This window comes from Pezoporus wallicus, unplaced genomic scaffold, assembly GCF_028554395.1.
Source record: "Pezoporus wallicus isolate ANWC-B61680 ecotype Strahan unplaced genomic scaffold, APGP_CSIRO_Pwel_v1 contig_8475, whole genome shotgun sequence".
NCBI classification, from domain to species: Eukaryota; Metazoa; Chordata; class Aves; order Psittaciformes; family Psittacidae; genus Pezoporus; species Pezoporus wallicus.
The window spans coordinates 71559-88337 of NW_026642487.1; the positions used below are offsets into that span (position 1 = coordinate 71559).

Genomic DNA, 16779 nt, shown 5'->3' on the forward strand with positions numbered 1-16779 from the left:
TAAGCTAAGCTTCTCTGACTACTAACCCTGTTCAATAACAGGAAAGTTAACTCTCCCATCCAAAACACTGTTACCGGTTGATTAACAACCGTATGAACTCCATGGGGCTTGATATCTCCTGTGGCATCTCCCATGAATTCCAGGATGTCATCAGTGCCAGCAGAGTAGGGAAGGCCTCCGAGACAGACACAGTCACGTATGCTACCTGTGGCAATGGTGTATGGTGGGGGTATGACAGGAATGATGGGAGTTGGGAGAGTAGGAATAAGAGATATTGACATATATTGATTAAGTACCTGTTGGCAAAAAAAAAAAGCACATGGATAAAGATTTACATATCATCTAGCATGAGCACAAATCAATTCTAACCATACTATTTCACACATTTAAATAAATCCACTTCCAACATCAGAAGGGAAAAAAAAAAAATCAAACCCACAAAACCAAAAAAAACAACCAAACAAAAAAAACCAAACACCCCAAAATCAAACATTCTTCAGCTAAATGATTGCAGACAGCTTCCTTTTGAGCATCTGAAAGTTACAAACTCAAAAGGGGAAAGGTGAAATCTAAGACATTTAAATTTGCTAGACCCTAAAAACAGACCTTTCTAAGTTCATTATAAAAAAGTTAAAATCAGATTACAGTTCAATTTAAAATATCCCAAAAAGGAATATCTGAAAAAACATTTTTATCCCAATAAACCAGTGTTGGCACATACAGTTCTTAAAATAGCATAAATTAAAACCAGTAATTTTAAAAGAACTGAGATGTGAAATAACTAAAAAGTAAAAATAGTGGCTCTAATTAATTCATAAAACTTAACCAGTTAAGTGAGGGTGCTTTTGTTTTCTGTGAGCTTTTTTTTTTGTTTGTTTGTGTGGGTTTTTTGTTTGGTTGTTTTTTTTTAATTTTTCTTTTTTTGGGGGGGGGGAAGGGAAATTATGTTTAAAAACAAAGATAAAGAACTACAGACCACCTTGACCTCAACATTTTATTTTCTTTGGACTCATTCCCAAAATGACAAAGGGGCCTAATGCTGAAAAACATTTAGTGATGACTATCAAGAAAAAAGAAAACACATTCCACTTAAAGAGGTATCAAAAAAGAGGTTACAAATTTTTAGTTATGTCAATACTGATTCTGCCTAAGGAGTTAATCTCAAGAGAAGACTTTTTTCAAGAATCTACTTGTACCACATTTCAGGCCAGAAATCTTCTCCCTTATATGTATATAGATCTCCTGGGTTCAGCAGTAGCAGTCCTTTTTTGTCCTAAGGAGCTGGTGCAGTGCTGTGTTAGTGACTTTCAGCCTGGGAACAGCACTGATAAAACCAATGTTTTCAGTTGCTGCTTAGTAATGTTTAGTCTGACCAAGGACTTTGTGAGTCTCATGCTATGCCAGGGAGGACGGGAAGCCAGGAGGAAGCTGAGAAAGGACACCTGACTGAAACTAGCCAAAGAGCTATTCCATACCACAGCACGTCATGTCCAGAATGTAGAGCTGGGAACAGTTACCCAGAAGGGCTAGTTCACTGCTTAGTCGGGCTGGGTATCGGTCAGAGGGTGGTGAGCAGTTGTATTCCCTTCCCTTGTTATTTCCCTTATCATTATTATTATTGGTGGCAGCAGTAGTGGCTTGTGTTATACCTCAGTTACTGGACTGTTCTTATCTCAACCCGTGGGAGTTACATTCTTTCGATTCTCCTCCCCATCCCTCGGGGGGGGGGGGGGGGGGGGGGGGGGAAATGGGGGGGGTGAGAGAGAGATTGCATGGAAATGCATTGACATCTTAGGAAAAGAGATATTTCACTCCTTTCACCAAAAATCAAATACAGTATCACAGTATGATAGAGATTGGAAGGGACCTCAAAAGATCATCTAGTCCAATCCCCCTGCCGGAGCAGGAACACCTAGATAAGGTTACACAGGACTGTGTCCAGGCGGGTTTTGAATGTCTCCAGGGAAGGAGACTCCACAACTTCCCTGGGCAGCCTGTTCCAGTGTTCTGTCACCCTCACTGAGAAGAAGTTTCTTCTCAAGTTTAAGTGGAACCTCTTGTGTTCCAGTTTGCACCCATTACCCCTTGTCCTATCATTGTTTGCTCCATCCTTGTGACACTCCCCCTTTATATATTTATAGACACTTATAAGGTCACCCCTCAGTCTCCTCTTCTCTAAACTAGAGACCCAGCTCCCTCAGTCTTTCCTCATAAGGGAGTTGCTCCACTCCCTTAATCATCTTAGTTTCCCTGTGCTGGACTCTCTCCAGCAGGTCCCTGTCCTTCTTGAACTGAGGGGCCCAGAACTGGACACAATATTCCAGATGCGGTCTCACCAGGGCAGAGTAGAGGGGAAGGAGGACCTCTCTCGACCTGCTAACCACCCCCCTTCTAATACACCCCAGGATGACATTGGCCTTCTTGGCCACAAGGGCACAGTGTTGGCTCATGGTCATCCTGTCTTCCACTAGGACCCCCAGGTCCCTCTCCCCTACACTGCTCTCTAACAGGTCATTCCCCAACCTATACTGGAACCTGGGGTTGTTCCTGCCCAGATGCAGGACTCTACACTTTCCCTTGTTATATTTCATCAAGTTATTCCCTGCCCAACTCTCCAGCCTGTCCAGGTCTCGCTGGATGGCAGCACAGCCTTCTGGTGTGTCAGCCACTCCTCCCAGCTTAGTGTCATCAGCAAACTTGCTGATAGTACACTCAATTCCCTCATCTAAATCATTGATGAATATATTAAATAATACTGGTCCCAGTACTGACCCTTGAGGCACTCCACTAGTTACAGGCCTCCAACTAGACTCAGCCCCATAGACTACAACTCTCTTGCTTCTCTCCTTCAGCCAGTTCACAGTCCACCTCACTACCTGATCATCCAGACCACACTTCCTCAATTTAGCTGTGAGGATGCTGTGGGAGACTGTGTCAAATGCTTTGCTGAAGTCAAGGTAGACCACATCCACCGCTCTGCCATCATCCATCCACCGTGTTATTTCCTCATAAAAGGCTAAGAGATTGGTCAAGCATGATTTCCCCTTGGTGAAGCCATGTTGACTGCCCCTCATAACCCTCTTATCCTTGATATGCCTTAAGATGGCACCAAGGATAAGGTGTTCCATCACTTTCCCAGGGATGGAGGTGAGGCTGACCAGTCTATAGTTACCCGGGTCCTCCTTCTTGCCCTTTTTGAAGACTGGAGTGGCATTTGCTTTCCTCCAGTCCTCAGGCACCTCTCCCGTTGGTAAAGATGATGGAGAGTGGTCTAGCAATGACTTCCGCCAGTTCCCTCAGCACCTGCGGGTGCATCCCATCTGGACCCATGGATTTATGGATGTCCAGGTTGCTCAACTGGTCTCTAACCCATTCCTCGTCGACTAAGGCAAACCGCTCCGTTGACCTGACTTCATCTGAGGTCTCAGGGGTAAAGGACTCTTCAGGACTGCCTGCAGCAGAGCAGACAGAGACAAAGAAGGCATTCCGTAACTCTGCCATCTCTGCATCTTCTGTCACCAGGGCACCCATCCCGTTCATCAGTGGGCCTACATTGCCTCTGGTGTTAGTTTTATCTGCCATGTATTTGAAAAAGCTCTTTTTGCTGTCCTTGACCCCTCTCACCAGATTTAATTCTAAGGAGGCCTTAGTCATCCTAGCTGCCTTCCTACATCCTCTAGCATCAGCCTTATATTCCTCCCAAGTGGCCAGCCCCTCCTTCCATGACCTGTAAACTCTCCTCTTCCACTTGAGCATACCCGGCAATTCCCTATTTAGCCACGCAGGTCTCCTGGCCCTCTTCCTTGACTTCCTATGTGTCGGGATGCTCTGATCTTGAGCTCGGAAAAAGCAATCCTTGAATGCCAACCAACTATCTTGGGCCCCTTTACCTTCAAGCAGCCTTGCCCATGGGATTTCCCCTAGCAATTGTTGAAAAGGCCAAAGTTTGCCCTGCTAAAGTCCAGGGTTGCAATTATATACTTAAATACATGCTGGTAATTCTTATTTTCTAACAAAGCAGTTGGAAGAAAATCTGATTTAATGCATCCAGATTTGGACTTGATGTTAGAAATGCTGTGCAATTCTCTATGGCAATTAGGAAGCACATACTGTCCTTTCTAGAACTTGACATCTTTAATGTAATAGACTTTCATAGTTGTCTACAACATATTTGCATGTAAGTGTTAGAAGAAAAGATTTAACTGTTTTGAGTCTCACAGTCAACATCTACAACCTGTTGGACTTCTGCTGCTCTGCTCCTGAAGAGTTCAATATAACATTTTCCAAGTATCTCACTGTGCCTTTTAAGTGCATTTTCTGCACATCCTTCACAGGAAAGTAACACAAACACATCTTCTGTGGGCTTGCCATGTGGGTACTTGACAAAGAGAAGTCCCTCTTTCCCTCCTGTGACTGGGAACTCCGGTCCAGGAACCGCAAGAAATCCTCCTGAGTAGCAGTGAAGGGAAGGCCTCTCATCTGGATGATGACTTGATTCTCCTTAGATAGGAAGTGGGCTACTTCATTGGAGGTGCCTGGTAGAAAAAGAACATATGGTCAGCCAGATCATGCTGGTCAGTCAATTAGAATCATAGAATAGTTAGGGTTGGGAAGGACCTTAAGATCATCTAGTTCCAACCCCCCTGCCACAGGCAGGGATACCTCACACAAAACCATGTCACCCAAGGCTCTGTCCAACCAGGCCTTGAACACCTCCAGGGATAGAGCATTCACAACATCCCTGGGCAACCCATTCCAGTGCCTCACCAGCCTTATAGTCACCATGCCATGATCGCTGCATCCAAGGCTGCCCTGGAGAGTCACATTTCCAACCAGCCCTTCCTTGTTGGTGAGCACAAGGTCAAGCATGGCACCTCTACCTGTTGGCTCCTCTATTACTTGCAGAAGGAAGTTGCCTTCCACACAGTCGAGGAACCTCCTTGATTGCTTGTGCCGGGCTGTACGGTCCCTCCAAGAGATATCAGGGTGGTTGAAGTCCCCCATGAGGACAAGGGCCTGTGAGCATGAGGCTGTTCCTATTTGTATATACAGTGCTTCATCAACAGAGTCCTCTTGATCAGGCAGTCTGTAACAGATCCCCACAGTAACGTCTTCCATCGCTGTTCTCCCTTTAACCCCGACTCACAAACTCTCTGTTGACTGCTCACCTGTCCCTAGACAGAGTTCCATACTCTCCAGCCTATCCCTAACATAACGGGCAACTCCCCCTCCCCATCTGCCAGGCCTGTCTTTTTTAAAGAGCCTGTAATCTTCCATTCCAACACTCCAGTCATAGGAGCCATCCCACCATGTTTCTGTGATGCCTATTATATCATACCCCTGTAGACATGCACACATCTCTAATTCCTCCTGTTTGTTCCCCATGCTACAGGTGTTTGTTTAGAGGCATCTGAGCTGAGCTCCAAATGAAGCCAGCTCATTGGCTGGAGTTGCTGGAATATCTCTACATTGCTCCTAGCATTTATTATAGGTGCTGGCAACTGACTGGTAGTGTTGGAATGGAATGATGCCCCCCTCCCCCAACACATCTAGTTTAAAGCCTCCTTGACCAGTCTGGCAAGCCTCCTACCAAAACTGCTCTTTCCCTTCCTTATCAGACCAGCTCCACCAGCCCCCACTAGACCTGGCCTACAAACTTAGGTTCCGTGTTCAAGACTCCCAAATCCCTGACTATGACACCACCCTTCTAACCATTTATTAACTTGGCTAATCCCCCTAGCTTTTTTTAGGTCCTCCCCTGTATCCTGGAGAATTGACAAAAAGACTATCTGAGCTCCAGAGCCCCTAACCACCTCTCCCAGGGCTCTGTAGTCCTTCTTAATGTTCTCCAGGCTACTGCTATCTATATCAGTAGCACCCACATGGATTACTAGAAGTGGCTAATAGTCAGTGGGATTTACTAGGGCAGGCTGCCTCTATGCAGCATCCCTGATCCGTGCCCCTGGTAGTCAACACACCTCCCTTGAGACTGGGTCAGGCCAACAGATGAGTGCTTCTGTTCTTTTCAAAGTAGAGTCCCCTACCACTATGATCTGCAGGGTTAACGGCCTCCTTCTTTCCTCCATGAGCTACAGGGGAAGCTTGAGGCCCCTACACAGTTTGGGCCTGGAGCTAGCGTTCCTACTTCCTCTCAGATACCCTGAGATCTTGCAACCTTTTAATACCATCCCGCAGCTCAGCCACCTGCTGCAGGAGGACCTCCACCAGGGAGCACCCAGTGCAGCCCTGCTCATTATGCACCCTTGCCTCACGAGACCAATGCAGGCACTCTACACTCCGAGCTCTGCACTGCAGCCACCCCTCTTATTGGCTCTGTTGGGGTGCCTATGCTGGCCACCGCCGAGCCAAACAGAGCAGAGCTCCCAGACTGGGTTTTGGTCATAGGGCGAGTGCTCACCTGCCCGCGTGAACTACAATCCAAGTTTTCTTGATTCCCCCCCATTTGCCGCGTTTACGTTCGCTCGTGCTCCCTGGGGCAGGTTTTTAACCAGTCAGGGATGGTGCCACTCCTCCTGGCTCCGCCCCCTGTGAATTAGCTGCTCGCGTCAGCTGAGCTGCCGGCTCCTGGGCAAGTCCTGTCGAGGACTCAAGGCTTCCTCGGTGGCTCTTGCTGCTCTGAGTTGAGGCTCCTGGACGCTGAGCTTCCCCCTGCTTAGGTGTTGAAGGCGTCCTCTCTCAAGCTACTCACCTCAGCATTTCCATAGGATGCAGGAATAGCAAAGCATAAAAGAGGAATACAAGAGATAGATAAACAGCTATAGCAATAAAGTGACAGAAGACCTGAGACACTACTAACTCCCTGAAATCTACTTTGAAGTGAAAATCCCTTACTCTGAAAGCATCTCATATTTTAATGAACTTGGAACAAAGACAGGATTAGTGCGAACTTATATAAGGTAGACTACTGCAAAGGCTCATCTTCCTCCCTAACAGCAAGACCTGGCAGTGAACATCACAGCCAACATGCAACCAAGTGAAACTGGAACCTGATAGGGTCAAGCATTCTTGGAAAGCAGAACAGGAAAAGTTACTTCATTATCTGTTTGGGTACTCAGTCAAGAAAACAAAAAAATTACAACTAGTAAAATACTCCTATGAACACTGAACTCCAGCATCACTTACCTCCTGCAATTTTTAAGAATTCTTCCCCAGTTGCTTTGTAAACCTTAAAGAGAAAAAGAAATTAAAAAAAAAAACACACATGAAAATGAAAACATTCAACTCACACACACACTCATTCCACATGTGAGAGAATTCTGTTTTGCTCAAAGTACCAGTATGCAAGTGCAGTTTGTTCGCATTTAAAACTGTAAAATATTCAGGTTGCTCTCCAAAGATTTGTTTCAAGTCACTACTTTTTACCTCAATGTATCTGCTACCCATGTGATGCTTATGCCTTTCCAGTGTGAGATCTCTCTGCTCAGAACTGACAAACTGAACTAATGCCTCCTCATTTCTTCTTCCTTGAGCATTCAGACAAAGAGCCACACCACCTCTGGAAGGTAAAGCCAACAAAAATAAACTTAGCTTGACTCTTTAACACATTTAATAAACAACTGTGTAAGAATAGTAGGGAAATCAGTCTTTAACATGGAGTTTATAGATTGAAAAAGAAAATGCTACTGTCCAGAATTTAATTTCATTTTTAATATAATACAATTATACTACAGAATCCCCTTTAGTGAGATCTTGGATCTCACACTGTTTACCACTTTCTCAACTTCCATGCAGATGTAAATTTGTGAGACCTTCCTATCATTTCAGAAATGCAGATTTTAATTTCCTTATACCTCTAAATAAAAGTAAAATATGCTTTCTCAGTGTTGAGAATCTAGAACATATAAAGTGACAGATATGCTAAATTAAACTCACTCTATATATACATATACACACAGATGTACACACATCAGTCACAAGAAAAGTTCTTCCAAACAGCACTTGGAAGTTTCTCATTCTGGCCTGTTAGGAGGTATATCAGAATACTGAAGAGGTGGCACAAAATTTAAGCTTCTACTATAGCTTGGGCTCTGCCTTGGTTAATGCAGTAGGAGTTTCTCCCTTTAGGTACGAACAATAAATGAACATGTTGGTTTTCAACCCATAAGTATCATAGAATCATAGAATCGTTAGGGTTGACCCCTGAAGTCAATTCTCCAGGCCTGATAGTTAAGCCCTTCAAGATTAATACAAGTGATGTTTTTCTTTGGTGGGTTTACTAAATATGGTTTAGAACTCAGTGTTAGACTCAAATTGAAAACAAAAATATATTACAAGCAGAGCTGCTACCCCAATGCACACTTAAGTGAATATTCCTTCTATTTTATTTGACAATTTTTAGTTCAAAAGATTAAAACCTGTAATGATCACAGAGATAAAACTGAAGGAAGCATAATTGATTCTGGTGTATAAGCTGCAGCAAAAGGATACATTCTGCCATGGTCTCAATACTCTGATCTTTCATGGCGGCTGAACTAGGGTAGCAAGTGTGAAATTCTTTGCGCAGATCATAAAAGGAATAGAAGCAGTCTGACAGCAGGAATTTCTACAAGACAGGCAAAAAAAAGTTTTATACACACCATTCCTTTATATTCTGATTAATATTTTTGGACTGAATGAGGCAGTCTCAAAAATCACATAGTTGTATGTCATCAGCTTGTCTATGATAGACCAGTTAATTCCTTTGTAACATAGTTCAAATTCCATAGCCTGACAGAATTAGATCTCTAGATGAGCAAACCCAAAAAGCTTCTCAGAGGCAGACCTGCAAAACAGCTGGGAAGAAAAAAAGAGAGAGAAAAATATCCCACAAAACAACAAACCTAAACAAAATCTCTACATTTTGTTGTTTTATAAATACTCCCATTTAGGATACTATATTTTCTCTTTTGAGGCTACACCAAAAAGCAATATTGCACTGAAACATGATAACAGTTTAAATAAATATTGTTAAAGCATACCAAATATCTTCCAGCAACTTAAAGACATGTCTTCATTACTGTCCTGTACTGGATAAGAACTATCTAAGATTGTTAAGCAAATGCTTAAGTAGCCCTTCACTCCAAGATTTGCTTGTTTCTTCAAGGAATAAACCCCAGATAATGCTGGCTTAAATCACTGTTTTCTCACTCTCAAACTATTTTACTGTATAGAAGTTTGCTTTTGGTCTAGTCAAACAGCACCCACCTTTGTAAATAAAGAATTACAAAAAGTCACAAAGTAATGCTTCTTATAAGAGTAGAAAAAGCAAGAGCCAAGGTCTGAGGCTTATTAACATTTAATGTGCAGGAAGAAATAAGCTTTTACAAATTAAAAAGCATTGTAGGAGGAGAAAGGAAAAAAAAAAGAGAGAGAGAAAGAAATGCAGTATTAAGAGACAACACATGATCAGATCCATTCTTTTATCTGGTATGGACAATTATTTCTTCCACAGCATTACAACGTTTGCTTTGTTTTAATCCATTTGTTTCAATCCATTTGTTTCAAAAGAGAAATACACAGAATTACCCACAAAAAAGTACTATCATGTTTGGATGTTAAATATCATTCCTGATTCCTTTCTTGCTTCATCCCTACACAAACATGTGCTTTTCATAGTCAGTGTTATGTTTTAATACAACACAAATGACAAATGAATATTTGTAGAAACTCAGCATGAGCCAATACCCTTATAGGGAGGAACCCCCCTCCCAAAAAAAACCCAACCCCACAAACAAACAAAAACCCCCCAAACCCTGATCAGTCAACTCCTTCCATGTCAGCAGCTCCCATTTCTGTGGGGTTCCTGCAGACCCTGCCAAACAGGCTAACCTATGAGCCACCACCATACACAAAGGCAAGATTCTTCTCCCTGTGCAAGACAGTCTGCTTTAAGCCCTTGCAGGAACTTGAAGTGGAAACTCCTGCTTCACGTGAGAGTAGCAAATAAGCTATAGCAATACTTCCTACTGAATAAATGCAGATGGGGAACCACTGCCATTCTCCAGGGCAAGTCAATAGTTGTCCATCCCCTCTGCTGAGGTTAGACCTGTACCTTTGCTTCTGTTTCCCAAGACCCAAAATTCAAAGTACTTGTACTGTTCCTCTCTCTATCCTCTTTCCTAATTATTCTCTTTATTATGCTCATTTGGGAGTCCTCAAGTACCATAGCTGACTTCCAAGAGCAAATGCCAAGAACTACTCTGCTACTCAAGGTTGAGACAGGGTGGGGATCATCTTAAATATTCTTGGAATACCACAGTTCTCAAGGTTGAATTGTGTTGCTCATCTCAAACTCATGTAAGTTATCTTCTTTGATGTCCTTAAAGCACGGTACTGCCCTTCTGCATCAGTTCTGATCTCATACCTTCTTAGAAGTTTTTGGATGGAGGACTTGTCAAATAAGTAACTGGCCATCACTGCAGAGCTCCTTCCAAGTACTTTCAAATCACTGGATACCAGCTGACTAAACTGAAAAATAAAAAGGGATAAATTTCATTGTACTGACACAGATAATTCCACAGAACAACCACTTGCCACTTGTCTTATCTTAAGACAAAAAAAAAACCCAACAAAACCATGATGGAGAACAGGTGTGGGCTCCTGATAAAGGGAGGCAAATAAACTCTATGCATCTATATGCATTTGTGGAATAGAAAATAAGAAAACTAACAGTATGGTAAAAAGAACAATTAGGACAATATAGCAGAATTATTAGTTCATATAAAAGGTTATGCTATTATACTGGCCATGTTCAACAACTGAACTAGCTATAATAAAGGCTATGAAATATTTGAAAGAAAAAGCAAAGCAAAACAAAACAAAACCTTTCAAGACCAATCACAACACTGATGTTGCAATAGCCTTTCTTCACCTATGGCACCTTTGAAAAAAGCTACCCATCAGGATATACTAATATTTCAAAAATTATATGCTAAGAAAAGCCAAACAAATGTGGTCTAATACCTTCAAAAGTGAAATTTTAATCAAGTTGTATCCAAGTCAATGAAAGTTGTTGGTAGAGATACAGCACTACAAACACTAGCTAAACCACAACTTTTCCCTACCTGTAGAATGGATAACCCCCAGTAGGTTAATTCAAGAGGAAAGGGCTCAATCTGTCTTGTTCAATGTTATTTTCCATCCTTCTACAACATTTCTAGCCTTTTATTACTCCATACCAGTGTTAAATTCCTTGCTCATAATAGTCAACTAATGTATTATAGTACCTACATGTATCTAATCAGTAAATAGTAGCTTGTTAGCTGAACTTTCCAAAGGACAGATAAAATTATTCTAAGCTTCCCTCTTGATGTTACTCCTGATATGAAGAAAACTCCAGGAACAAAATTGCCAACAAAGTTTTCAAGCTGACAAGCAGGTATTCTTTATTGTGGTGCCAGGAGACACGGGGGATAGCTCCTCCTAACGTGTGTCTCCCCATTGCCACACAAGCCGTCCTTTTATAGCCACTGAACATACATACATATTCATGAGGCTACGTATGGATTACATAATTTTCCAGAAAGTTCCTCGCATGCATACAGAATTGTGGTGGTGGTCTCTGAGGGTCATTTACTTCTTCCAACAATCTTCATCACTTCTGGCAGCCTTTGAAGCATGCGCAGTAGATGCTCATACCAGTTTAATTGGTTCATTAGCACCAGAGACATAATAATCCTCCTGTCCTCCTACTTATCAGTTAGTTTAACTGTAGCCCATCCTGGACACCTGCGGTTCCCAGATACTCCTTATCCCTGTGTCCTGTTCTTCTAGACTGTTTTTCTTAAACTATGTCACAACTATAACGATTTATCTTGTGAGAATTCTCAGTATGTTCTCTAGCTGTACTCTATTTTGTTTCTCTATGTGTCATGCACCTCAGTAATTTTCCATTGCTACTGTTACAAAGCCATTAAACTTAACATTACTTAAATCTAATTCTAAAGGTTTCTATATTCCATTTTGTGATTTTGTACCCCCTTGTTTCACTCCCTCCCAGGAAAGCATCACCTTACAAACAAAGCAATAATTAACCGCATGATGCAGTAGCCATCCACTGCTCTCATCAGTAGCTTGCAACTACAAAACAACCACGCCCAAAAGCAAGTTACAAGTTGACCTGAAATTCAGACAATATCTTTATGCTGTCTTTTATCTTGTGTATGGGGGGTGAAAGGGTTGGTTTGTTTTATCATCAACACTTTACATAGTTACACCCTGCTCAGGAAAGACGACATCCCAACAATCTGATCCCCCAGCTACACAGTATTCACTGTGCAAACTAATTTTGCAGCATCTGTGTCCCAGAGGTAAGGCTCCATAAGGGAGAAAACATGTATCGAACATGATTTAGTAGAAGCAGAGACATGATTACTGAGGCTTTATGCCAAAATAACTGCTCAAATCCAGTTCAGGCCCCTTTCTAGGTTTGAACAGCTAACCAGTGTTCCACTACCATTTGAGTTCAAAAATGCTGTAGTAGCAGCTACTACATATGAAGACAGAGAACTGAGGAGCAGAGCTGGGTAAGGAGAGACTTAGCATATTGTGTAACTTGTTGATTTTACAGATAGATACACAGATATAGGTAGAAATATGTCTATAAAAGTTAGTTACTTTATATCAAGCAGAAGATATTTGAATTTTAATAGGGGTGAAATATCCCCACAAAAGTATCTTTACAACACAATTCTTTGCACACTACCAAAGCACACAAAAAACAAATGCTAAAATCAGACAACCAACCCTAACTCTTGCAGAAACAAAAAGCCAGTTTCCTCCTGATTGCTAGTCCAGGTTGTATTCCTACCACAAGTTGAAGTCTTGAAGAGCCTGAAGCTATATGGCAAGTCATTGTTTAAGGGTGGTTTAAAGTCAGAAAACTGAGATCTGAAAGTGCTCAAAATACCTCAGCTGATGTGTAAACACCAGAAAAAGAAGAAATTCCAGAGTACTCAAAAGGAACCACTTCAGAAATGCAGTTCTGGGGACTGCCACTGAAGCACGAAATCAGACTCTACAGCTCAAAGAGAGTTATAAAGCAGGTATGTTTATTACAGCGCCGGGTACAAAGGGGATCGCTCCTCCTAACTTGCACACTGAGGGGTTAAGCAAGCAGATATTTATTACACACAAACATGCATATTCATTAGGTTCCCGAGAGTTCAGCAGGGATATTACAATTAGTTTAAGTACTCATTATCATAAGTCTCCTTCCTTTTGGTGCTTGCACACTGCCCTCCGATGGTTGTGGGCAGGGGTCTTCAAGATGAAGTAAGCAGTCTTCCTCAGGGTGCACTTTTCACCTTTGGCACAGTTGGATGCCCCAGTAATCACAAAACCAGCTGAAACCAGCCGTATCTGTAATTTTCTGATAGCTGGCAAAGATTTAGGACAGTGTGACCTTCGTACAAAATTTATTGCAAGCAGAACAGGATGGGCAGGCAAGGAGTATCCTAAGTTAGCAGATGTTCGGGAGTCACTGTCTCCAAACTAACTGATAATTAGAAGGATGGTAAGAAATAATTCACTCTTGTTAGTAAGACTACTAAATTCTGTTATCACACCACAGACTTACAACACAAACATTGTTCTCTATCTTAGACCTAAGTTAAAAGTATCTTAACCTTATGTTTTCTGGGCAATTGCTTTCCTTATATCACCACAGTCACAGACCAACAACAAGTATTCTCATGACAATAACAGACATCAGAATTGCCTTCTTACTACATGCAGGACCTTGTTACTTTCTGGTTTGAACTCTGGGCACAGTAGAAAGCAAATATTTGTAAAAAGGGATTGGAAACAGCAATAGAATTACCCGCCAGAAGGTGCACAAGGATTCTTGCCAAAAGGAAACAGTCTTACTGATGAACAGTAACAAAACACTCCCCAAATCTTCGACTTTGTACCCCGCGCTTCCTGTTTCTGAAGATGCACAAGAGCCTATATAGAATGCAATTAGGGAGCTGTTCTCATCAGCTACAAGAAGAAATCCAACACACACAATCTGAGGGAAGCAGGAAATGTATGCAGCCTCCTGCTTTACAAATAAAGCCTAAGAACTGTAGTTTAATACGTCTTTGTCGTGGTTTAAACCCAGTCAGGTAACTTGTTCACTCACTCCCAGTGAGTGGTGCCGAGCTGACAACAATCAAGGTCCGTGTCCGTCTCCCCCCCCCTGCACCGGGGCTCTCCCCTTCCCCGCTCCCGGAGGAACGGGGAGGAGGATCGAGAGAGTGCAACTCCCACGGGTTGAGACAAGAACAGTCCAGCAACAAATCACCACCGCTACTATCAGCTAAAACAATGATAAGGGAAAATAACAAGGGAAGAGAATACGATACCACCGGCCAAGAAAACGAGTTCCACCCGGAAGCTCCTGTCCTTCCGGGTAACTCCCAGTTACCCCCCACCCCGGGCATGACGTGCTGTGGTATGGAATACCTCCCCGGCTAGCCCGGGTCAGGCGCCCCGTCTCTGCCTCCTCACAGCTTCCCCTCCTCCCTGGCAGAGCATGAGCCTCACAGAGTCCTTGGTCAGGGTAAACATCACTTAGCAACAACCGAAAACATCGGCTTCACCAACACTGTTCTAAAACTAGAAGTCAAAACACAGCACTGCACCAGTTAACACAAAGGAAAAAACATGACTGCTACTGCTGAACCCAGGACAGTCTTCAAGTTAGAAAACAAAAGGAGAAAAATGTTTGGACATTGCAGAAAATACTCAGGCCAAATAGTGTAAATTATATTGGTAAAAATAAGGTCTGTTGCACTAAAATATTCACTTTTTTTTTTTTTTCAAATGGTGTTTCCCACACAATGTACAGCTGAAAAGACAGATACATAACATGGCTATTTTCGGAAGCCCCTGGTGAGGACACACCAAGACTGAAATACTGCACAAGGACACCAATAAGCCAGTAATAACAACACTCCAAGTGTACTAAGGTTTAAAGGTGGCATGAGAGGCAGCATTAATTTTTATTTTCAACTGAGCTTAAGTATTTGTGTTGCATATTCATTAGATGTCAGGGATAACAATCAACATTGCAAACTCCTTTCAATTGGAAAGATCACTATGTCAAAACAATTCTCTACTTTTCTTACTAGAGGCTAGCAGCTTAAAGTTGCCACAACATTGGCAGGCCTTTCTCAGAACTTATTTAGAAACTTTTATTTTCATAAATAGCCTTTTGTCAAATGTCGTGGTGTAGTGCTCCAGAAGGCAGCAAAAGGAGTGTGGGAAGAATAGTCAGAAGACATAAGCAACACTTCCTATCAAAACCAGCTTAACTGTCACATGGGTTAACTGAGGAGAGGAATGGTGTAGCAGAGTGTGAATAGAAAGATTTACCCAGGAGAAGAGCATGGGATGAAATAGCAAACATACCAAAGAGGAATGACATATTTAGGATTACCCTGAACTGGCTTCTTTCATCTATGTGAGATGTCTCCAAATTCTGGAAAGGTTAAGTATGAAAAGCATAGCTGTGGACCAGTTCTCATTACTATAGATTACACTGGACCCCAAAGTCTTTCAAGCAATAGATACAGCCTATCTATCACATGCATCAAAAGGAACTAAAGCAACCAGTGCAAATGTGTTTATGAAGCCACACTGAAATATAAAGTTAAGCAATTCAGTGTTCCTGGGGAACAGACATCTTTAGCCTCCTTCTTCCCCACTATAAATTTCAGGTGGCATCTCAAAAAATAGCCTTGAACCAGCACACACCCAAATGGAGCAAGCTGAGGACAAGTTAAGACCAGTGCCAGATTTACATTACATTTTTCTTTCTCACATGTTGAACACTCTGTCCACAACTCTGTCATTTCCCAAATTCCATCCACATCTCTTTCACTCCACTAATAAAAGCTATCTCAGCTATTTACCTCCTATCATTCATCTTCATGCTGCCCTCCATAGAACTCCCACTTCAGCAGGCAAAGCTGCCCCACCTTAAGACTTCCTCCACCAAGCTCATACACCATGTCACCGCTGTTAATCTACTAATTTCATAGCAACCGAGTTACAGAGAGCATTAATTACCACTGTTTGCACCTTGCAACCAGCCCTCATTTCAACTGCAAGAACCACAGTGTATTGGCATCACCTGCCACCCTTTACTGCTTAATTCCAGCAGATCAGTCTCTCTAGTAGAGCTCTGATGAATCATTCCATATTTAAAGGAATATACTCAATACTGAAATTAAAAACTGAACAGAGAAAAGGAAGAATCAAACAAGCTTCTCTGTACATTTACTTTCATGAAACCTAAAACAGTTCTTGGAGAAGAGGTGGTGAGAGGGAAGGACAGAGGTTGAGCACCAGTTTGAAAAACTGGCTGAACAGGATTTTGGTGGCGTAGCTGAGAGTACAAAGCCAGCAAAGAGACACGTTTCACCAGCAGCAAATCAGGATAAAAGCCAGCACAAGCTGCTGCGTTGTCTGCAAATGAATCCCAAGAGGCTGAAATGACACAGCACTCTTGGAGTTGCATTAATTACAACTGAGCAAAGCTGTGGATTTTAGAGAAACACGATTCCTCAATAAGCTCTTTCTATAGGTATGATGCACAAAGCACTAAAATAAGCCTCTAGCTATTTGGATATTCCTATTTCCTTAACTATAAATAGCTCTCATCCTTGAGAAAGTCCACTGCATCTGTGCCTGACATGGTAATGAAATAATGAGATAATCTAGTTACAAAATATATCCATGCTGTCAAATGAACCATTTCTAGAACACCAGGATACTCTGAGGGATTGCCTCTTT

General features: G+C 42.2%; 1 pseudogene; it reads right to left on the reverse strand.

Annotated features, from left to right (window-relative positions):
• The window catches only part of LOC130610633 (epithelial splicing regulatory protein 2-like), a 44502-nt pseudogene extending 36986 nt beyond the window's left edge, over positions 1-7516 (reverse strand).
• Between the last annotated feature and the right edge of the window lie 9263 nt (positions 7517-16779).